This window comes from Scardinius erythrophthalmus (genome assembly GCF_964197995.2).
Source record: "Scardinius erythrophthalmus genome assembly, chromosome: 4".
NCBI lineage: Eukaryota > Metazoa > Chordata > Actinopteri > Cypriniformes > Leuciscidae > Scardinius > Scardinius erythrophthalmus.
The window spans coordinates 12,481,311-12,507,583 of NC_138224.1; the positions used below are offsets into that span (position 1 = coordinate 12,481,311).

Here is a 26,273-nt window from a genome sequence, read left to right on the forward strand (position 1 = left end):
CAATTTTGAAGGCGATTTTCTCAATGTTTTGATTTTTTTTGCACGCTCAGATTCCAGGGCCCGTATTCATAAAGATTCTAAGAATCCTCTCAGAAAACTCTTAATTTAGCTTAAAAACTTTTACGTAGGAGTCTTAGCTTAAGAGCGATTCGGGACCGATCTGAGAGCAACTCTGAGTAAGGAAAAGACAAAAACTTTTATCTTAGTGAGGAGGCGGGGTTGACCCCGTTGCTATGTATGACACAATCTTTTGAAGACTGTGATTGGTTGGTTGTCCAAGAAGAAAAAAAAAAGTGATTTTAAGTATAGGGTCTATTCTAAGCCTCCACTTTGAACTTACATGCGTAATTTTTCCTATTTGATCGTTCTCTCACACACACATTATATATGTGTATATAAATCCTTATTTTATTAACCATGCTGTTGATTTCCTATAAGGTATTTGATTGCTTAGAATGATAAAAATTGTTCCACTCTTTCTAATTACACTGATTGTTGGCATGTCTATTTAAATGGTGGTTTGAATGTTGGTTTTAATGTATCAAACATGGAATTTTCCGAGTTGCCAAATATCGTAATGTAGTGATTACTTTCATTTCGGGCGCTATGGCATTTCTGCGCTGTGTCGGAGATATTAGCGTGTCTCTAAAAAGATCTGTCACAAACATGATCCCTGCATGATCTAATCTAAAGCGTCTTATTAACTCACTGTCATCCATTGTCTGCAACACATTTCTTCTCCTTCTTCGTCTTTCTGCCATTTTCTCCTCTGCTAAAGAAACTCTTAAGCCTCTTAAAAGTCCTCGTCCGTGCTCCTAACAATTTTGACCCTAAGACCTCTTTTAAGGGTTAAGATGCTTTCTGAAGTACTTTTTTCTTTACTAGGAGTTTTTCTTTCATTTTAAGAGTAAACGCCCACATTTCTAAGAATTTTCTTAGAATTTTGTCACTAGGAGCTACTCTTTGCATTAAGATTCTTTATGAATACGGGCCCAGATGTTCAAATAGTTGTATCTCGGCACACATCAATTTCAGAAAATTTACCCATGTGACTGGTTTTGTGGTCCAGGCGTCACATATTAAAAATAATGAACAAAAACTGATTTAGAGTTCAAAGTTCAATTCATTTCAGTGAATCATGAATTAATTCAGAACTGATTCAGTGATTTGTTTACATCTCACAACAGAGATGACTTCTCACAAAAAGTTTTTATTTTATTTTAGACAGATTTTTGTGCTTTTGCCATTATTTATTTATATTTATTTCAATTTATTTCTGTTTTAGTGTTAGCAGTTTTAGTACTTTAACTTAATTTTATGTCAGCTAGCAACATATCTAATTTTAGTTGAAGTTTTTTAGGATTAAGATTCATAAATATTTCTATTTTTTGTTTCAATTCAATTGATGAGAACAGTTTTTAATAGTTTTAGTTAATGGCATTGATGTATTTAACTTCAGATATTAATGGCTGTTTATTTGAACAAAATTGAGCAATGCAGCTCATTTCAGAGCAACTTCATAATACAAAGCAAATATTGATATACATATAGTCAAAAAATTATATATATGTGTAATGAACATGGATATGGACTAATATGTAATTTTTGTAGCTGTCACACAACATTCCTAAATGCACAAACACAAAGACAGAAATAAGATATAAATATGAACTATTAACGACTAAATGTGGTTTTTATCCAATGATATTTATAGTCCTTTCCTTCTGAATAAATGCTGGGTGCGTTGGAGCTTGGCTGATTCCCTGGCAGACTTGAGAGATTGTCTGATAGCTTGGCTATACATAGACCACAGCAACTTCCCTCATTGCAAATGTTAGATTTGTATTCCACTCCATTTATCAATGTAACACTTAATACTTCAAGAAGGGCTTCAAGTGAACCGTGTAGTTCATCCCACCATATCTGACCAGAACCTTTCGTAAATGTCAGCAAGCGTTCTGTGGGCAAATAAAGCTTTCGAGTTTGTGCACTCATGTGGCTTTGGCACTTATGCTAACGTAGGAGGCTGATTTGGAGTCTGTTGAAAACTTGAATAGCATCCATATAAATATATGATTAAGTGGCAGTTTGATTGTGTGTGGTGGCTTTGGCAGAGATGAGAAAACCATTACGCAGATCCTCTCTCCTATACCGCACAGTGAATGGGTCAAACAGAGGTTCAGAGATGCAACATTTGGCTGCACTTATCACTGCCATCTTGATTTGTCATTCCAAATGAGTGTCTTTGGTACATCATGCCAGCTCAAGTGGCTCGACAACTCGACAAGAGCATCTAAAAACGATCAACAGAAAGGCAGCCTAAAGAGTGACAGTTTTGAAATACTGGGTACCCAAAAGAAAAGAAGGAGCAATTGAATACAAACTTTACTCTTTGGAATATCAGAGGTGCAAATGAAAGAAAATATGGATTATTTCATTTTTTCAATGTGACATTTATTTGAAGCTGGTAAATTAGTGCCGAATTCAACAGCATTTTTAATAGACCTGACATTCGAAAATCTTGTAATGCTAAGGTCATCCAGGGTGGAATGCACTTAAATGCTTAATAAACTTGGATGCAAGTATAAAACAATGTGCGGAATGTAAAATTTTATGCAGTATTTCTGCTATTTTATTTCATTAAAAGCAAAATACAATGCATCTCAAGCACACACACACTTGCAGTCCAAATAACCCAGCTGTTATGAAGAACTTTTTCAGATGAAGATGATCAATGATCAGCTCATAAACAATCATAAATAATTCATAATAATCGTAACTCAAGATAGTCTGCTGATAGTAAAATAGATGGGGAAAGAGATACTTCATCAAAAAGGTTTTGTTTTTCTAGTCCTGGTGTGGTGTTATAATAAATACATAAAAACCCTCCTTGTGTAAACAGACATTAATAACAGTCTAACTGGCAGAATGAAATGAGTTTTCATATGGCAGTTACATTAATATCCCTTTAAACAAGACATCAATCTCAGGGGCTGGTTGTCCAGTCAAATGATATTGGGTTTTTTTTCCTTTCAGTTTTATAAATGACCCCAGGTGTATTGGGAAGAGATGAATAAATCAGAGAGACAGAATGCCTGAGAAGAAATATGCCATAAATAGCCATGCAAGTGTAAGAATAATTACGCAACTGCAACTGTGGGTGACCTCATTACAAAGTCTGCAGGGTAAATATGCCACAGCCATCAGCATCTAATGCATTAAACATTATTATTCAACATGACCACAATCATGAGGTTGGTGACCAAACTTACTTATGAGAAAGAGCATCGCAAATTAAATTATATATCAAATATAATCCACGGTAAATTCAGCTGTCAAGTCTGCGGTAAACTTGCACCTGAATGCAACAGACACGGCCAACAAAAATCATCTTTCCAGGTCTAGTGAAGATTCTGAAATATTTATTATTCCTCTTGTCAGAACATCTTTTTGTTTTAGATTTGTTTATTGTGTTTAAAAAAGGAATTTGAATTCCAGAGATTCAATGTCGACAAATTGTGTGTGTGCGCGTATACAGTATATATATATATTTACAGTATATGCTTTTACGTAGCATATTTATACACTATTCCTCACAAAAATAATTAGTAAAATATTGTAATATTGTAATAATTTATAATAATATATTGCAATAATAAATAGTGCATTACTAATGAAATATTCAATAAAATTATTATAATTACATTAACTAATTAACATATTAATAATTATAATATAATTTATTACATAATAAGCAATACCACATTATATAATTAATATATTATATTAATAATATAATATAATATAATAAGCAATATCACATTATATAATTAATATATTAAATATATTATATTAATATATTAATTATATTATATTAATAATTATAATATAATATAATATATACAATATACACAATAAAATATAATATAATATAATATAATATAATATAATATAATATAATATAATATAATATAATATAATATAATATAATATAATATAATATAATATATGATATGAAATGATATGATATATGATATAATATAATAAGCAATATCACATTATATAATTAATATATTAGTTATATTATTTTAATATATTAATTATATTATATTATATTAATAATTATAATATAATATAATATAATATAATATATAAGCAATATCACATTATATAATTAATATATTAAATATATTATATTAATAATTATAATATAATATATACAATATACAATATATAATATAATATAATATAATATAATATAATATAATATAATATAATATAATATAATATAATATAATATAATGTAATGTAATGTAATTTAATGTAATATAATATAATAAGCAATATCACATTATATTATTAATATATTAGTTATATTATATTAATATATTAATTATATTATATTTTATTATGTTAATAATATAATATAATATAATATAATATAATATAATATAATATAATATAATATAATATAATATAATATAATAAGCAACGCAAGAAAATACTGCTGTACTGAATATCAGCAGACTCAAGATATGTCAAAGTAATATAGTAAATGCTCATTACATGAGTACATCTTCCCCACCCCCACAAACACAGTGTCCTCTGGTGCTGTTGAGTCCAGAGCAGTGCAGTGTGTGCTTGTGGCATCATCACAGGAGAGCAGAGCAGAGCAGATGACATAACTTAAGCCTGCTTTACTCCGCACCCGGAATCAGCACAGCTGCAATTCCCTGTATTTTAGATTACACCACGTCACAATTTTAAACTCCCTCTCTTACACACGAATGTACACATAAGTCAGACATGCTCATGAGAATTGCGGTGACATCACTGCATTTCATGCCATTCCTCCAAACACATGCGGGCAAACATATAAACAATGACATCATGGTTTTCACCACTGGCCTGGTTTTCACACAGAAAAAAAAAAAAAGAACACCACAACCACAAGGCCGTCAGAATGTTCCACCATCACATACATATGCAGAGCAGTCAAAACAACACAAACCCAGAAAGACAGGAAAATTGCAAGAGACAGTGACAAAATAATGTAAAATAGAAAAAAATAAAAATTCTGATCTAAGAGATGCATTTTTCTTTAAATGATGAGGCTGTATTATTTATATAGCAATTAAAATATTTGTAATTTTAATAAAATTAATAAATATTTTACAAATAGTTAAAAAAAATTAAATGTAGAGTATATCCATTATATGTTTAAATATTATTTGTAATATCATGATATTATTTTAAAAGCCATTAATATACAGTAAAGTTATTTATATAGCCATTATTATTATTATTATTATTATTATTATAAAAAAAAAATTCTATTTACATTTTTTTAGTATAGTAGCCTACAGAATCTATTTTTTTTATTCATTTTACATCACATTATTTAACATTTTTTTATTCGAATATATAATAATAACAACTACATATATATATATATATATATATATATATATATATATATATATATACATACACACATACACATACACATACACATACACACACACTGATATAATCAAATACATCAAATATTAACATTTTTACAATGTTGAACTGCAATAAAATACCAATAGAAAATATTGATTTATATAAAGTAAAATAAAAGATTTGACCAGCTACAAATATATCAATATTGTTTAAAAAACAGGCTCTTTGTTCAATAATATTATGCATAATTAGGAGCGGTTAATCTGGGAAAGAGCACAGCTCTTCTTGTTACAGCTCTGCCCTTGTTATCAGCACTCTTACATGACAGATACAACATGTGTGAACTCTGAGGCTGCATAGACAACTGGCACATGACATCTGACATACGCAGCCATGCGTGATGAAAAATAAAATGAGTGGATGGACATAAAACCGTATATGGGGCCTTTAAGAACATTTGAAACTCTGGCACGCTACACCACTCATTCGAGAGCAGCTCATTGGTGTTGCTGACATTGACAAGGAGTGATAGTGAACTGATTGCAATGAGCCAAAACAACGATGGGGAAAACAGATGCATAGCTCCCTCTACATTCAGAGAAAACTCAGCAATTTCCAAAAGGATGGAGCTATTCACAGCAGGATTGTATCAATTTTCCACAGGTGAAAGGTAGAGCTCTTTACTATTCACAGCGTGACAGCATACAGACCCCTGGGAAAGACAGTCACACACCTGCATTGAGGAAGGAGAAAAAAAGAGACAGACCGTAAAAAAAAAAGAAGAAGGAACAAGGTCCTAAACCAGGTATAGAATAGGTGGAAAATCAAATAGTCCAAAACAAAAATAAAAGGCACACACACACACACACACACACACACACACACACACACACACACACACACACACACACACACACACACACACACACACACACACACACACACACACACACACACACACACACACACACACACACACACACACACACACACACACACATTCTTGTACATCTATCTTTATGAGGACATTCATTGAAACAATGCAATCTCTAGCCGCTTACCCTAACCTTACCCATCACAACCTTACCCTAAACCTAATTATAACCTTTTCCCTAAAACCAAGTCTTGACCCTCAAACAGGCCTTTAAAGGGGTCTCAGAAAGTGAGCACCGGCCAAAATGACCTCTCTTTACTCTCTTTGTCCTCACCCCAATGGTCTAAAACTCAAACTGGTCCTCACACACACACACACACACACACACACACACACACACACACACACACACACACACACACACACACACACACACACACACACACACACACACACACACACACACACGATTGCAAACACAACAGGCACACTAGGATTATAGTGAATCACACACATGCCCCCAAAAACACACGTCACAGGATTACGGCAGCACTCAGCTACATCCATAATGGTTTTCTAGGCAAAGCTGAAGGCAGCAGCAGCAACAATGACATCATGCCATGGCCTAATGCGATCTTTCCACTTCCGATGCAGTCCGTGATGCAACTGCATGTGCAATGTGCAAATTACACACGGATCACGCAGTGCGAAAGCTCTGAGCTCCGTTTCAGAGCCACAGATTACCTTGCGATTCAGTGAAAAGCAAATGCCAGCTTGATTTAAATTCATTTGCAACAATAGCACAACTTACAGGAAGAGTTTGCCCCCCAAAAATAAATGAAATCTTTATAGTGACCATGGGGTGTCAAGCTTAAAAAGGGGCAACAATAAAAAAAAAAAACACAATATAAAATCAGCAAATAGTCCAATATGACTAGTGCACTGTATTCAGAATATCAATATTTACTGATAATCTTCCTCTCTGCCAGACTGCCTTAATTTCTGTTTGTTCATCACACAAAGCTATTGTTTGGCTTAAGATGACTTGAAATACAGTGCACAAGTCATAATGGCCCCAGTCACAGTTTGGGACCTTTTTGGTCCTTGACTTTTTGGTCTTTGGTCCTTGACCAGTATTATATTATATTATTCTATTCTATTCTATTCTATTCTATTCTATTCTATTCTATTCTATTCTATTCTATTCTATTCTATTCTATTCTATTCTATTCTATTCTATTCTATTCTATTACATTACATTACATTACATTACATTACATTACATTGCAAAATAGAATAGATAAATAGAAATACAGCAACATTCCTGTTTAATCAAAACCATATCCCTACCCCTACACATACTGTAAGTTATCCCTAAAATAAGAGGGAAATGATAGGTAAATAACACTGATGTAGAAGCACCTTAAATTGACATCAATTGTAAACTAGTCCCTCAAATCTGATTGGTTGATGGATCAACAAAGATGTTAAAACGGAAACATGTTGCACTTGGTAAAATCAGGATCTGCTGAACCTTACAGCAATGAAGAAGACTCTTTGACTCTTTTTTTAATGTATGTAGAAAACTTTCAAACATTTAATCAAACGTGGCATATTGGATTAGAATCGCACCTTTTTCAGGCCTTCAAAAAGCTCCATGTTCCAGATCTGGGTTGGGGGAGAAAAAGTCAGACTGACCCAGCAGATTGAAGTGGAGTTGGAAAAGTAGGTGGGAACCACAGAGCGCTGGATGAGCCAATGGCCCAGTCTGACAATTCACTTCAGCAATCAGGTCAAAGACAAACCACAGCGGACATGCGCGCGCACACGTGCAAACTCAATTACACGGTCTTTGTCTCTCACACATTTACAGGGTGCAAATTGCAAGGTGTGTGTGTATAGAGGTCTTAAAAAGTACATATTATTTTGCAACGCTCACAAACAGAAGTCACATTTCCCCGAGGAGGTAACCATAGAAACTGAATGCAGCTTGAACAATTTCCGTTGCAATTAGTATCTGCCAGTAAGGCAACAAAACATGACAAGTACTGTCATTACTTTATATAGATTTGCATATCCCAAAAATATAACACTTTTCTATATTAATTAGTTAAATATTGTTTTTTACTTTATTTATACAAATGTTTGACCCCAAAAGGAGGTTTTCTCGAATTTAGCTCACTTCAGATTTGCCCACAAAATATAGTCACACACACACACATGCTATAGCTCTCTGCTTTGATTGACAGGCAACCTCTAAATGAGGTGGCTCTGCATGATGGAGAGATTGTGGTGTCATTTCTTCCAGAGTGAGAGAAGAAATTTCCCCATCATGCCGCACACTGTTCCATATAGGAACACAACAACACATACAATTCAGCCTCTCTAAAAATAGCTGGAAACTTCAGGCGAGTGGCAAGTGCAACGCACAATCTCCACTGCACAGCAGGACTTAAAATCAGCTCAGTGGACGAATTCAATCACGACTCTAATAATATGCATGGAAACGCGGGGGTACGTTTCAGTCCATGAACCCGACTTTGAATAATCTCCTCAGACTGAACAAAACCGTTCCCGACCCAAGTGTCTGCCATTAGCGATTTCTCCTCGCTGAAGAGAAAGCGGGAAATCCGGACAGACTTGCGGACTCAGAGGCAATGACATCATCACCACTAGCACCGCCACCGAATATCATGATGAAATGGTAGAACAAGTGTTTGCGCTTTTCCGTGGCATTGCGCCCATGCAGACTGTGGGTTTTAGACTGGCTTGGTTGAGCGAAGGCCAAAACCACAGCCATCCCACAGTGGAATGGAAGTTAACATTACCACCCTAAAAACAATATTTGCTGCCATTTATATACACAAGGGGTCCTAAAGTAACTTTTTGCCACAAGTGCCAATTACAAGGGAATTGAGAAAACAATTCCTGTCAGGAAACTGCATTTTTATTACCCATGGAAATATTTAGCTGTTTTATATTCATTGTATATCTGAGGCAAACAGTGGAGGTCTTTGTTTCACTTGTATTGTCACACACAGACAGTCTCTATGTGATTAAAATCACAATACGTGAGAAACAAAATCCCAGTGGGTGGTGATCGGTAACACCACCTGTCACTTGTGGCAGGTGGCTTTAACTATCACCATTTTGTTTCTCACGTTTTCATTTTGTCAGCTTAATATGAGCAATATTCCATATATTCCATCCTAGATACACTTCTCAAAGTCATCGAGAATTTGACAGAGATAAAGGTCAATGACATACAGCAGAGTGTTTACGAGAGAAGATAAATCTGTTGAAAATATAGTTTTAAACAAGTTCTTACCTGAAATAAAATATAAACAATATACTCCATATTAAAAAGCTTAAACAAAAATGTGAAAATTGCCTTGGTTGGCAACTATACCTGAAATAAACACATAAGTTTGAGTTGAAGTACTAAAATTACTAAAACTGAAATAACAATAACATAAATATAAAAATTAAAATGAAAATTGAAAATATAAATATAATAACTAATTCACAATATTAATAAATACTATATAAAAATAACAGTGTTGGTTTCACGTTTTCTGAAGTTGTGATTTATATAGGCCTACTCTAAAAATGTAATGTGGTATTATCCTTACACTTTGAATTCATGTGAGTGTACATATCTTAATCATTATTTAAACTATTTAAGTATATTCATCAATCTAAAACATTTGTGCAGATATCAGAAAAAATTATTACAAAAATATCATTAAAGTTTCGGGAAGTCGCACCACATGACATAATACTTACTCACATTTGATGTTCAGTGAGTGTTAATTTCAGACCTAGTACACGCATTTTCAAAGAATCTTTTTATTCAAATCCTAGAGGTGTGAACATAGACCATCTTTACCCCCTCACATCCCGTGGGATCAGCCGACCATTTAAATTGAATTCCACATCATTCCAAGAATCGTCCTCCCTCCTCAGTGACAGATGCGGATGGTTTATTCTAATTGGTACCAAAGGCAGAATTGACTTAGTGAGCATGATCTAACTGCCGTCTCAGCTAATGACTATAATAGCAAGCAGACACTAGCTCTGTCTCTCTCTCTCTATCAAACACACATAATCCCACACTCTACCCCCTGTAGGCCAAGCGATAACTCTCACATTTATAGCAGAATAGAAATCGTTTAAGCCATGGTCCGGGTTGCTGATATAAGCTCTAACACTGCAACAGCTTCCATTACAAGCAGGAGAATTTGTAAGACATGACATGCTTGTTTTATGTTCTCAAGATAAGAAACACACACACGCACACACACACGCATGGCACGCACACACAATATACTCCATTCCACATTAAAAAATGTTTGTGGAAGTATGAATTTAACTTAGCAGATAAATACATAAGGCACAAAATACTGAAGTGGTGATGCAAATAATAGACACAATACACAGCAATTGGAAGTTTTTGTGTTGTGCTAATATGCACATATCAAGAAATCACAATATATATAGCGTTTTATACAGTTTTAAAACTGTATTTTTTATGCATTACTACAGTCTTCAGTGTCACATTATCCTTCAGAAATCATTTTAATTTGCTGATTTGGTGCTCAAGAAACTTTATCATTATTATCAACGTTGAAAACTGTTGTGTTGCATTAATATTTTTCAGGAAACCATGATAAGTTATTTAATTCTTTTGATGTTGTGTTTTCATGGGGACTTTCCAAAGACATAATGCTTTTTATGCTGTATACAAACTGTATATTCTATCCACACTAACCTTACCCGTAAACCTATGCATCACAGAAAACTTTCTGTATTTTTACATTTTCAAAAAACATCACTAAGTGTGATTTATAAGCTGTTTCCTCATGGGGACCAAAAATGTCCTCACAAGGTCAAGGATTTCGGATATTGCCATCTTTTTGGGGACATTTTGCTCCCATAATGTAGGGTTTATGGGAATCTCTAAGCAATTCTAATAACAATTCTCAAGTCTATTGTTTTTTCCAGCATGACACAGATGTTATAAAGATGTCAAGTGCAGAGAGAGCAAGATTGGAAAGGAAATAATTACCACCATCCTCTGGGAACCGAGACATGTAAACAGATCACAACCACTTGTACGACAGAAAATATTTCTAAAATAGTGCAGCTGACTGCTTAATAAGTGAGAATTGATGGCTTTTCTGTTAACAAGCTTCATTACCATGTCATACAAACATCAAACGTTCACATATAATATTAGCTAATTAATTAAAGCAGAAACGCAATTTCAGCATCCCTAAACAATGTCAAATATCTATCAGAACAGTTCATTAGCCTCAAAGAAAATGTACAACAGTTGAAGTGTTGCCACATCATGCAGAGATATCATATTATAGCCGTCTCTATATGATGATCATAAACCACTCGGTGATGCAAGACACAAAGTCGAGGGCAATGGTTTTTTCTCTTCGTGTGACACTTTCTCATGCACGTAGACTTTCCAGAAAAATTTCCTTCAAGTTTCCAACTGTGGTTGAAAACCAGTGCAAAATGCCATAAAAAGTACAGATTTCAAAGAAACATGGAGTTTCTGCCACTTAACAAAAATCAATGTTTTATCATTTAAGTAATAGATTTAGCACGCACAGTTTTGGAGAACTGTTTATAGGAATTGCCACAGGTCTCTGCTTGTGAACTTGCGATAAACCGCATTCATTTTCCATTGAGGAATGATTAAGTCACCCAAGCTAAACTTTAATTGAGGTTTAGACCTTTTATGCTGAAGACAGCAGACTGCAACAGATTAAAGGTCTTGAGCCAGCACCTGTAATCAAATGATTTTTTTCCATTGTAAAAAAAAAAAACCCTTTCCTGAAATGTAATGCAAGATAAGAGGCGAGTTGATAGTGCCATTTAAGATTTGATTCCCTGTGTAATTTTACAGCACTGTAACCATTTTATGGTTCAAGAGCCCTTTGAAATGTCTCTGTCTGGGTCAAACTTATGCCAGCAAAGTGCATGATATATGTGAACTTAAATAAAATAAATTAAATTAACTTAATAAAATTTTATTATTATTATTAAATTTAATGAACTAATAAAAAAGAAAGTATATAATTAAATAGGTTGTTAAATTTAATATACATATAATAACATATATATAAAATTTCTTCTAGAATGGTCATTTTTATCAAGCTTGTATTTAAGTTAAGTAATTTCACTTAAATGACAATTAATAGGTAATTTTCATTGCTATTTAAGTGAAATTACTTAACTTAAATATACGAGCTTGATAAAAATTATCATTCTAGAAGAAAATTTCAGATGGCACTATATATATATACACTCACCTAAAGGATTATTAGGAACACCATACTAATACTGTGTTTGACCCCCTTTCACCTTCAGAACTGCCTTAATTCTACGTGGCATTGATTCAACAAGGTGCTGAAAGCATTCTTTAGAAATGTTGGCCCATATTGATAGGATAGCATCTTGCAGTTGATGGAGATTTGTGGGATGCACATCCAGGGCACGAAGCTCCCGTTCCACCACATCCCAAAGATGCTCTATTGGGTTGAGATCTGGTGACTGTGGGGGCCATTTTAGTACAGTGAACTCATTGTCAAGAATCCAATTTAAAATGATGTTCAAGAATCCAATTTAAAATGATTCGAGCTTTGTGACATGGTGCATTATCCTGCTGGAAGTAGCCATCAGAGGATGAGTACATGGTGGTCATAAAGGGATGGACATGGTCAGAAACAATGCTCAGGTAGGCCGTGGCATTTAAACAATGCCCTATTGGCACTAAGGGGCCTAAAGTGTGCCAAGAAAACATCCCCCACACCATTACACCACCACCACCAGCCTGCACAGTGGTAACAAGGCATGATGGATCCATGTTCTCATTCTGTTTACGCCAAATTCTGACTCTACCATCTGAATGTCTCAACAGAAATCGAGACTCATCAGACCAGGAAACATTTTTCCAGTCTTTAACTGTCCAATTTTGGTGAGCTTGTGCAAATTGTAGCCTCTTTTTCCTATTTGTAGTGGAGATGAGTGGTACCCGGTGGGGTCTTCTGCTGTTGTAGCCCATCCGCCTCAAGGTTGTGCGTGTTGTGGCTTCACAAATGCTTTGCTGCATACCTCAGTTGTAACGAGTGGTTATTTCAGTCAAAGTTGCTCTTCTATCAGCTTGAATCAGTCGACCCATTCTCCTCTGACCTCTAGCATCAACAAGGCATTTTCGCCCACAGGACTGCCGCATACTGGATGTTTTTCCCTTTTCACACCATTCTTTGTAAACCCTAGAAATGGTTGTGCGTGAAAATCCCAGTAACTAAGCAGATTGTGAAATACTCAGACCGGCCCGTCTGGCACCCACAACCATGCCACGCTAAAAAATGTTTAAATCACCTTTCTTTCCCATTCTGACATTCAGTTTGGAGTTCAGGAGATTGTCTTGACCAGGACCACACCCCTAAATGCATTGAAGCAACTGCCATGTGATTGGTTGATTAGATCAGGGGTTTTCAACTGGTTCTGTGCCAGGGACCACCATTCTGACTAACAAGTAATCGGCGGCCCACTATTTTGTGTGTGTGTAGTGTGTGGATTCCTTTGTCGGATAGCACAGTCGGACATCGAATTGAGGAAATGGCATAAAAAAAATAAAATAAAAAAAAATGCGTTTGTCATGTCATTTTGCTGTGTACTGAACCTATTCACTGCTCCATCAACGTTTCATGCCAAATCGCTATATTTTCTTGTTTAAAATGTACTGCAAGATGCAGTTTCTTTCCAAACCACGATAAGCGCCAAACCTATTTTTAGCCTAAACGCGATATATCCTCTCGACTAATCAGAATTCTCTTTCGCTCTCTCACCCTCAAATCACTTGCACGTATCGCGCCAGACACTAAATTCGCCTCATTCACGCGTCCGCGTCGCGCTAAACTCCTCATTCGCGCCGCAGGACCTCCAGATGCGCGTAAACGCGTCTTTACATTGTCTTGACATGAAAATCACTTGCGCCAGACGCTCTATTCGCGTTTGGTGTAAACGCCACTCACTCACTCGCACAAGGTCATGTCGTGATTTGTTTTATGTAAAGCGGACAATGGTTCTACTTTTTATGGGTTCGACACTTTACTGAATGCCAATGTATTTATTACTGACTGACTTGCCTTTTTTTTTAAGACAAACTTTTTTTTTTATGGAAAAAAAGTTATTTTAATAGTGAAATTATGTAGGCTGGAATGCATGTCGCGGACCACATGCAATGCCGCCGCGGACCACCAGGGGGCCGCGGACCACCGGTTGAAAACCCTTGGATTAGATAATTGCATTAATGAGAAATTGAACAGGTGTTCCTAATAATCCTTTAGGTGAGTGTATATATATAAAAATCCACCCCGCAATGTTACTATTCCTGTCCAATAGTCGAATATGAAATATGAACACAAAAAATATGTTGGAACAGATTCCTTACAAGGGATTGGAAGCACTTAGCTCTACAGAAAGGCTTTGAAATCAATCAAAGGGGCTGGCGGTGGGAAGTTAATTCCATGGTGTTTAAGAGTAGACATATTAGAAGAACAGTAAGCGTTTTATTCAGTTCGAGTGCTGGAGGAATTTATTCAACAAGGACAACCTGTTAATTCATGTTGATTTTGCTTGATTTGTGCTTCTTAGAGTCGACCTCAGAGAGTCTAGACAAAAGCTACATCCAACAAACAAAATGCACAGTCAATTTGAGTAACCAGCATCTGTGACATGTACAAATATTGAGCTTGTGTTATCTTGCTGCAAAAAGAAAATGATGTATGACGGGTTTTAAACAAATCTGAACAACAGAAACAATGAATATAAAGGGCCAAAAAATGTGATATAAAAATAAAACTTTAAATTCCCACTAATTCTAATTTAAAATGTACATTAAATAAAATAAAATTGAAACAATAAGATTTTTTTAGCGTAGGCTACTCTATCCACCAAAATAAAACTAAACATTTCAGGGTTGAAAAACGTCAGCTTATTTAATATTTTAATTAATTACAATATTAATTAATGTACAAATTATTTAAATTAAATATTAAATTCAATTAAATAATATTAGGCTAATGTACAAATTAATTACAATATGTGTAAACCAAAACAAAGGTTTTACATTTTTAGCATGTTGCCTTTTACATATTTGCTATTGAAAAGTGTTGGTTCCCATTGTGAGAACATGCCACACAAATATGTTCAAAAAAATCTTGTGCATTAGAAGTGGAAATGTTCAATACAATCAAAAATAAACCTCCTAAATAGTGTGACAACTTCCCCAAGGCACCCCTACATCACAAAACCATTTATAAATCCACTTGACTTTTTGTACTTTGTTAGCTCATTGTACACAGGGAACGTAGAAGCATAATGCTTGCATTAATAGGTGGAGACTGAGAAGAGGAACGGATATAAAGGGAGAGCAGTGAGAAGTGACCTGGACTGGCTCAGAGACAGATACCCACTCTAAATGATGATGAGGACACGAAGAAGAAGAAAAAAACTAACATGCCCCACTTTCTGTCTGAATTTTATTCAGGGTATTAGTACAACCTGGAACTAAACTAGGTCTGCGAAAACTTGATAAACATTAGATCCAACTGTTGTACCACTTGGCTGTATGCGTTACAGTAGCTCTCTGCATTATTGATGCGCTTTTGGAGTCATGGTTTATTCAGGAAGCGCTGCACTGAGTCATCTGCTCCACTGAGAGGGGTCTTAGCGATTCAGCGTAACGCTGTTTGGGTTACACTGTGCGCTGATCCGACCCATTGATCATTAATCCAACGTGAAAAAACAACAAAACAAAAAAAACAGGTGTGGACTTGAGGGAAACGTCCCTCTCTTTGTCACCTTCGCACGCAATGAAATGTAGGATACATCTCCCGTACACACACACGTTGAGCACTCTGCCATAATGAGCTGCTCTAATTTCACGGCAGATGGAAAATGTCTCTTTTCTCACTCCCTCTCGCTGACGGTAGCCAGGCTGTGGCCTAGGATCGGGCAGGCCGTATCAAGTGCTGGGGAAAGGGTGAAGTGGCTGGTGACTAGCTTAACCACAGTGGAAAAACTGCCTCAGCCCTCATCAATATTTCACCCATGCCTGCTGAAAACCAATACTGGCCAACATATTCCATCTTGTCATTGGAAGAGCGGATCGAATGCCGTGCCTTGACATGCTAACATTGTCGCCTTACAAGCGGTGATGTAAAGCCTGATGTATTATTCAACGTTTCTCCAGGGGAGAAGGCAGAGGGATGACGGAGGAGGAGGAGAGGCCGTGTAACGGAGGAGGTCAAGGAGAAGTGAGCGAGAAGGTCGCGGCGAGATGATGAAATGAAAGAAGTCATTTCAGACATGTGCTCCACGTGTCACTTCAGGCTAGTGGTCTGATAACAACGGTGAACCCAAGTGCCATAGTAATTAGCAGACCGGTTAAACCACTAGGTTAGGGCAGTAGTCGATGAGTCACCAACGTCATACTGGCCTTCGCGTGCACTGTTTCCTCAGAAACGGACAGATCTCCAGTTCCATCTTCTGTCGAGTGACCTGGCCACTGCCCTATCAATTATTCAACAGGATTCTGTAATCACACAATGCATACATCATCCCAGAACAGTGTGCAACTGTATATTTTCCCCCAACAGATGTTGTGCATATGTGTCATTGCATACACAGAGAGCTGTCGGCCAATTAGATCTGAATTGACCCTTCGCAGGGAGCTTGATTGACAGGTGATCTGACCAATCATACTTCGCCATCCGCCATTTTGTCCGACAAAGCAGTCAGGAGAGTTAGTAGATTAACATGGGAGGATTTGAACTTGAAAAACGGAGTGTACTGACGCCTTTCCGTGGTTAAAACAACATTCCTTCTTATGTTTGTTCATGTTTATTTGCGAACGGTCAAAATTGAGAATGTCTTTTAAAGGGTTAGTTCTAATGAGGGTGAGTAATTAATGACAGAATTATTATTTGTGGGTGAACAAACCCTTTAAATTCTGATTACAATTCTGAAGTAGTGACATAATGCTAGCATAAGTTTGATTTAGAATAAAGAATAAAGAAAGAATGAAAGTCAGACAAATTTACAGTAGGTAACACTTTATTTTAAGGATGACGTAGCTACATGTTACTCTATGTACTTACTATAGTAATAACAGTAAATTATGCATAATTGCAAGTAACTAACCCATACCCTAACCATAATTCTATAGTATGTGCATGTAGTTAATTAATATTATTCAGTACTTACTTAAGCATCACCCTAAAATAAAGTGTAACCCAAATTTATATAATTACTGTAAGTCTAGTTTTTAATAATGCATTTCATTTTTCAGTATAAATTACCAAAACATGCTACCATATGCAACATATGGGTCAGATAACATCAGATAGTATTAATAATCAGTGTTTAAAATGCCACCTACAGAATTTTTTATTTTTATATATAGTACACTCTCAGAAAAAAAGGTACAAAAGCTGTCACTGTGGCGGTACCTTTTCAAAAGGTACACCTTTGTACCTAAAGAGTGCATATTAGTCCCTCAAAGGTACATATTGGTACCAAAAGTGTACATATTGGTACCAAAAGTGTACATGTTAGTACCTAAATGGTACATATTAGAACGCTTTTGAAGGTTACTGTCCCAGTGACAGCTTTTGTACCTTTCTTTCTGAGAGTGTATCTCATATTTATCTTATATTAACTATGGTGGAAGAACGCTTGTCAGAATAGGCCTATGTAATTTACCCCGGAATTTTTATATACATGAAAAGAAATGTAAAGGTGCAGTCTTTGATGGTCAAAAATAATACTATATTTAATAATAATGGCTTATGTATGATTTGCTCTGTATTGCGCTGCACTGAATCATCTTGTAGTGCTTTCATTTTATGTTAATGAAAAAATCTAACGCTGTATTTTAAAGGCAATGACTGATGAATATATCACTCAGTGTTTAATGTAAACAAACCTTTTTTCATTAATATGTCCTGCACAATGGGGTATTTCCAGCCCTTTTTTGATCTATAAAAAAGAAAGAGACTAGGAAAACATGAGTAAGAGAGGAAATGACTGTATTTCTAGAGCAGACTGTATCACCACACCCCCTTTCCTTCACCAGATGGTACAATCCACATGCACTCAGATCAGCCGAATAACCCTTAGTCACAGTTGTCCAGATAATGACCTAAACCCGACCCCTCCCCTGCTTCAAACAGCTATTATTTACTGGCTTATCTTTGCTTTGTTTCCCATGGGGGCAAAGGGGCAGGTGGGCAGACTGGTGGCACAGAGGGCCGTTTTACTGTAAACTCCCTCCAAAAGCCCCCCACTCATCAGAGGCTGATTGTTCTGGCTTCCCGTTTTCCTCCCTTGAGGATTGAGTTAGGATAGATTTAGCTGGGACTTGGTCATGTATTTGCGTGTCAAAGCAGACTGTTGAACCAACAAATACACACCCATAAAGGAAAATAAGTAAATAACCTCTAAAGAAAACTCTGAAGATGAGCTTCAATTTCAGCATCTAATTTCCCCGAACAAGACCTTTTTATTATCCGGGCTAAATCCTCAGCTGATCTCGATTTTATGAGCCCTCGTCCGCTTTCGCAGCGGCTCTTACAGCTCTAATGGATGTTTGGCTCTCATAATGACTCCTTTTTCATGAATATCATGCACTCCTGACGCAGATGTGGAGCTGTTCCAGACAGACAGCACCTTCTGTGTGTGTATGTTTACATTAGTAAACAGTGGCGGTGTATGCGTGCGTGTGTTGACTCAAGTTATTGATGGGGAGAATAACTGGAGTGTAAACAGGTTTGTTGATGTAATCATATTATATTTCCATTTTTTTCCTTCCACTTTGTGAACTTTCAGTTCCTTTTCTTATCACCAGACAGCGAACCGCAAAGCATGAAAAGAAGCAGAAAGAGTTCAAGGGAAAGTTCTCCTGAAAATGAAACCGGCATGACCTTTCTTTCTTCTGTGGAACATGGAAGCAGAATGTTCATGCTGCTATTTTCCATATAATGAAAGTGAATGGTGATACACTAAGTATTTTGAAGCTTGACATTTTAGTTTGAAGAGCTATAGCCTTTTACTGTATGCAAAACTCTTTAGTGGTTTATGGTAGACAGAAAATCAAACAGGTTTGGAATGACATGAGGGCGAGTAAAATCATGACAGAATTTTCATTTTGGCTGAACTGTCCCTTTAAAAATCAAAAGGCTGGCTTTACTTGTACAAGGATTTAGGCAAAACACACAGAAGATATGGAAACCATGATATAAAAAATTCAGCCTTATGGTTGCTCAGAAAGGCATCACATATACTTATCTGATCCAAAGTCACGTAGGACACCCATATACACAAACAGGTAGCGAGTCACAAGATCTACAAGTTTCCATAACTTCAAAGGGTGGATCACACAATGATTGGTGATTGTGTCACTTAAGTCAAAAGGTCAAAGTTAAAGTACATCTGACAGAGTGAATCACACTGTAAATCCATTAGGATGGAAAATTCTACAGAGGAAGCTCAGCACCATCAAAAAATAACTCAAATCTAAATAAGTAATATTCACGTGGCAAGTATTTGGACACTTCACAATGTCTGAATGTCATTATAAGAGACATTAGAAAACAATATATCAAACAATAAAATTGCTATGAATGTAAATGGGTTACAATTTATTTTAAGGTGCTTTAGTTACAGAGTAATTATACAAGTAGTACAGGGTAATATTTGGTACTTGCTGTATAATTAGGCTTAGGGTTTGGTTTAGGGTTAGTATCTTGCATAATTGACTGTTATTAATGTAGTACACTCCTGTGAGAATACATGTATTCATAACACATATAACCATATATCCTACAAAGTGCAGCTTCAGAATCCCAAAAACTTTTTAGGGGCCACTGGACATTCATATGACTTGTAACCTACTCATAAAAACACCAAAGCTTATTTTATATCTCTCTGAGTGTTCAGTTGTCTAAAGCAGCATGATGCTTACAGACAGCAAGCCTGGTGTCAAGTCTTCAAGAGGACTGAGAGGGAAAGAGAAAGACAGATAGGCAGCTGTTGGGAGTTGCCCAGTTCTGATGCAAAGCCCCAGGTGGTGAAGAAGACAGCTGTGGAAACATAGGGGGAAATCCCACTGGCTTTTAGGGAGATTTCCCTCCAAACTCCTTAATACAGAAGCTTCCTAAATACAAACACTGGACCATAGTCGCACTCATTACGGAATGAGCTTTCAGGCTGAGTCACATAGAGAGTTCAGCATGTGTCAAAACGGAGAACTGACCTTTAAAGAGTGTGAGCTAATTAACAACAAATGTCAGAGACAAAGACAGTTGAACAGCAACATTTCTGTCGCTAAATAACGAGAGGAATTCGCTTGGTGCTGAGCTAAGCAGTTACCTTATATGGTGGTGACCCTGACAAACCAGATTCTTGGTGCACAACATAGCATAAACACACACGCACACGTGATCACAGTCTGTCATTCTGAGCATGTTCCCATGATCTAGGTGGGGGAACAACTTTTCAAGAAAAGTTTCAATTTAATGACTGAAAACAAAATAAAAGTAATATTTTCCTTACACCTTCAGTACATGTGACTGTACATATCTTAACCCTTGTGCTGTGTTGAAAATAACAAAATGACCAGCCTTTGTAAATATCAAGCGTAGCGTCAGTTCTGGCAGGTCACATCAAGCTTGCATCAGCTGACTCTCAGCTGATCCACGTGTACCTATAGGAATGCGACACCTATCACTGTATATAAGCTCCTTCAGTATTACCAACAGTTATCGCGTTTCTCAGGAGCGAATTACCCTCCTCCATCCCCAGCTCCTCCTCACATCCAGTCAGGATTTGGCATTCTGATTTCCCTTGAATCAGACTAAATTCTCGAATTATGTTGTACATTAAAATCTTGAATTAATGATATCTGCAATACATTCATGTTGGTTCTGTTCTGTTAACCCTAAGGGTTATTGCTGCTCTCCCTGCTCTTATCCATGCTAGGCTTCATGGATGCGCATGGAGTTATTGCCCAGAACAGAACCATACCGCCGATCCAAACTGTATGCTAATTGTCAATCATATTTGACGATAGTGGTCCTGACAGAACTCTCATTATGCTTCATTGTCACCAAATATTGGATACAATCTTTTTGTCAACTTATTTGTAGATTTACATCTACCAGCTGGAGTGCCCTTGATTTCCACTAGAGGGCACTCCTACCATCTTTGTTATCTCACCACAGACTACATTTCCCATAACCCATTGGCCTGACTCATTATGCCTGATTATATCCACCTGTGTCTCATTCTTCTTGTTAACCCTGCTTATATAGAAACCCTGTGTTTTCAGTGACTTATTGCAAAGTCTTGTTTAGGGCATTTCGGAGCATTCGGGTAACTCGTGTTTGACTTGGTTTCCCTTATTTCCCCGTTTGCCTGTCTCTTGGACATTGTTTTATATTTGGACTGTTTGCCTTTGTGTTTGATCCATCGCCTGTTACATGGATTTTGATTTGGGATTGCCCTAATAAAGCTGCGTTTGTATCCTCAGCCTTTGCGTCTCAGAGCAGTTTCATAAATAGAAAACCTGTCTGAATTGGAAGAAAACAAGCTGATGAAAAGATTGAACTCGATATTTGACAATAACATAGCATAACTTGAGATTTATAAGGATTTTTCATAGGCCGGTCATTGCGAAGGGGAATACTATAAGGTAAAACAAGGTTGAGAAAAAAAAAACACACAAAAATAATCTAAAGCAAAAACACAACCAGAAGTTTAATTATTATTAGTTAAGAATTTTTTTTAAGGTAAAATTTTTAATTCATATATATATCAATATGTTTTAGGGAGTCGCACCACATGACAACCTTAGTACAACCTGAACTAACCTTGCCTCGTCATAAATGGATAAAAAACGAAGTTTTTTTTTTCAAAGATTTATACGCATAAATAAATAAAGAATCACACATAAACACACATGCACAAGGTGGGGGAGGTGGGGGGGGAGCCCTAGTCTGGAAATGTCAACCCTTGATCAAAACCCCTTTCCAAGACCTCCGTCATAGTCCTTGAAGATATTTAAAGAAGTCACCCTGCTCGTAAATCAGTCCTGAGTCACATTTCACAGTTTTGTAAGGCTTTCACCTTTTAGACCTGGGAATTCCATACATACATGGACATTCCCTTTCTGAATTCTTCAAAATAAAATCTCAAATGCCCACACTCATAAGTGGATCACACATATATCCTTTGCTTTTCATATCTGCCGTAGGGTTCCTGAAACTGGCCGTGCTAAGCCACTATGCTTCTCAGTGTCTATAAAAGGGAATTTTTCTCTCTCTCTTCTTATCAGAGTCCAGTCTGGGTGTCTCTAAGGGCTGAAAGGTTCAGTCTGACAGGCTTTTATTAACAGTTCTGCCAGTCTGTGAAACCCCACAGTTATCAGAGCAGCAGTTATAAATGGTGCCCAGCTACAGCCCACATGTGCGACCTTTTTTTTTTTAAAAGGAACACTTACATTCACACATTTGCTCATTCAGCATAGATCTATCTATATTTACAACCTGAACTAACCTTGCCTTGTCATAAAAAGTTATCTGATATTTTAAAATGCTTATATTGACCATGAGACACATTCACGCGGGGTTTGCCGGGGTCCTCTCTATGACATAAATTCTTTATGTTTTTTTTTCCCTGCATTTTTCTGCTTGTTCTTCTACATGACTTGGTGGACAAAAGTTTTTCAAAGATTTATAAGCAGTAAATAAATACATAAATAAACTTCATTCAACATTCAATAATTGTATCACCCATCACAACATTCATTGACCCATACAGGTTTCATGAGCATAACAGGTCTGACTGAGAAAAAGTGACAGTGATGAAAAACATCTTCTGTATAGACACATGGAATTGCATGTGGAAAAATATAGTGGTCAAACAATAAAAGACAACAACACTTCAGGTGAAGGGCTGAATGCATGTCTGAAATGTTTACACAGCACTAATGAAGTGCTGGAAGGTATTTAATGGTGTGTGTGTGTGTGTGTGTGTGTGTGTGTGTGTGTGTGTGTGTGTGTGTGTGTGTGTGTGTGTGTACACATGTTTGTACGCATTCACTTCCATGCTGTTGTGGGTTTGGCAGAAAGTCAGTGCAGGGAGCTAAATAAAGCAAGCATTATTCTCCCCAGCTCCACTGTCACACAGTGTGCCACACACACACAAACACACACACACACACACACACACACACACACACACACACACACACACACACACACACACACACACACACACACACACACACACACACACACACACACACACACACACACACACACACACACACACACACACACACACACACACACACACACACACACACACACACACACACACACACACACACACACACACACACACACACACACACACACACACACACACACTGACCTCTGGCTGCCACACTGTATCAGAGGGTCTTTTATCATTTTGACAAGACTACCTTCCTGACATATCGCTGAGAGATACTTGTATATGCTTTCTAAATCTTCAGAATCTATAATAGCGAAATGAAAGAGAAAATAAAATGTAGAACGCTGGTCTGACTCATCCCGCGCTTATTGTATGTGTGCTCTTTTTTGTCTTGCAAATAAGACCTCGCTTTCCAGTGCAGTGTCTGAATAGATGCCCACACCTGTGTGTTAGTCACGGATCACACACACAAATACACAGTGTTAGTTGCCTTGTTGCCAGCTCACCTCTATTATGCTTTCAGCCATCTTATCATCAGGCTCAGTGATCAATGATAATAATTAGTCACAGCACAGAGAGATCACATGATACACAGAATAGATAAAGTTTGACCAACCTGCAATCTACAATCAGTTGAAACATTTTTTTAATCAGTATACAGGGTGTGTGTGTGTCTTGTTTTCCAGCTAAAATACCTAGAGACAATGACTAAATAGTGTCAACGGTAAAGAAGAGGAAAAAGCTTTTAAAATTGTAGTTTAAAGCACGGGCCAAATGTACTCTTTGCAGTCATGATGGTTTCATATTTTAAATTTGTACTATTTTCAAGAAACTTCTCAATTTAACAACTGTAAAAAAGTTAAATGTGGTGTAACCAGCAAATAAAGTCATATTTTCAGCTGACTGTCACATTCTTGTTGCCGGTAAACATTTTAAACACATTTAAGAACAGTTAAAAACTGTTAAACTGTTAAAAGCATAAAGTAATAATTAATTAAATGAATAAGTATTAATAAATAAAATTAAAAACCATTAAAAATAAATAAATAATTGCAAAAAGGACAACAAATAAACTTAAAGAAGAGGCTCAATATCTTGCACACTTTTGCTTCTCAGATAAATGAACATTGTTTTAAGGATATTTTATACTGGAAAAATATTGATTAAGAAACATTTATTTTTCTTGTACCAGGAACGTGTCTAACTCTGCAAAATCAGGACATTCCATATCTGTTCCAAGGCAACACATACCCCAGACAGCAAAAACACTGATTAAAAAGGTATTTGAGCTGAGCACACTTCACACACAGTAGACATCAAGGTTTCCAGGCACATTTTATCAGACAGAATCTGTTTGAAAACACTGTAGTAAAGTGAACGAGGAAAATTACTTGGCAAGTTGTAGCAATAATGGATGACACAGTTAAACTTACACCATAACTGCTGGCCCATATATTCAATGTTACAAGTTTCTGAATGTAATATCTCTCTCAAACACCCCTCATTCTATTCTCATGTGGATATTGATGACGATGAGAACACTATACACATCTGGCCTCAGGTGAGTGTTTAAACCACAGCAATGCAGTCTGTGTTTTAAAACAGTGTTTGAAATAAATACATAAATGTGCTTGTGTGAAACATAAGTGTCCTTGCAAATTTGTTATGGCTGTCTCATAAACAATCTTTTCCTCTCCCCCTCTAGTCTGAACAGGCTGAGCTACAGTTGGGAGGAGAAAAATGTGTATTTATAGAAAAGCAGACTGACTAAAATGGCTGAATGACTGGTTGTGTGGCAAAACGTTATATTTAACGCACCATGATGTCAACACCAGACTGGACCGTTGCCATGGTTTCTCACTCACTTGGCTGAGGAGGGTGCTTCTTATCAGCAATATACAGGGACAGATGTTGTGGCACAGTGATGGGCTCACACACACACACACACACACACACACACACACACACACACACACACACACACACACACACACACACACACACACTTGACAAGAGACATGGCAAGCAACAATAGATCATACAGAAAAAAGGTGAGGTCGCATTTTTGCATTGTACATGCAAAGACCTGGTAAAAATCACAGAGCTAATAAATATTGTTCTAAAAGCCTGGAAAACTATTTTTTATTTAATTGCAGGGCTGTAGATGCTGTTTAGGAGGGAAGTGGTGAACCCAAACTGAGCTATCAGCTCAACTGCTCTGCTCAGGAGGCTGATGTGTGCAGTTCATTTCACTACCTTAACTTGAAACGATTTCTGCAGCACCTGTGACACTTGACATTCCAAAAAAACATTCCTCTGATCTATAAATACTCTCTAGTTAAAAAAATATACATCATTGTTTTTTTTAATGAAATTACAGTAATGAGAATGACATTTTTTTGCATTGCGGTAATTGAGAATTTGAGGGTGAAATTAATTTAGCAGCACAATATATTTCTTATTAATGTATGAAATTGGTAAATTACTATTATTATTGTGATAATCATCATGTTTGTCGGCATCATGTCAAGGACTGTCAAAATGGGTCTCACTTGGGAGCCCCAATCACCTCTGAGTTGTAGAAAAATGGCCAATGGAATTGGCGAGTGGAATTTGCATGGCAAACCACTCC

General features: G+C 36.5%; 1 long non-coding RNA gene across 1 annotated transcript in view; it reads right to left on the minus strand.

The window, feature by feature from the left end:
• Positions 1-5,522: 5,522 nt before the first annotated feature.
• Positions 5,523-26,273, minus strand: part of LOC308689200 — a 60,119-nt gene continuing 39,368 nt past the window's right edge. The window contains exon 4 of the long non-coding RNA XR_014029971.1: positions 5,523-6,178. This is a non-coding gene — a long non-coding RNA (uncharacterized lncRNA). The remainder of the gene's footprint in view (positions 6,179-26,273) is intronic.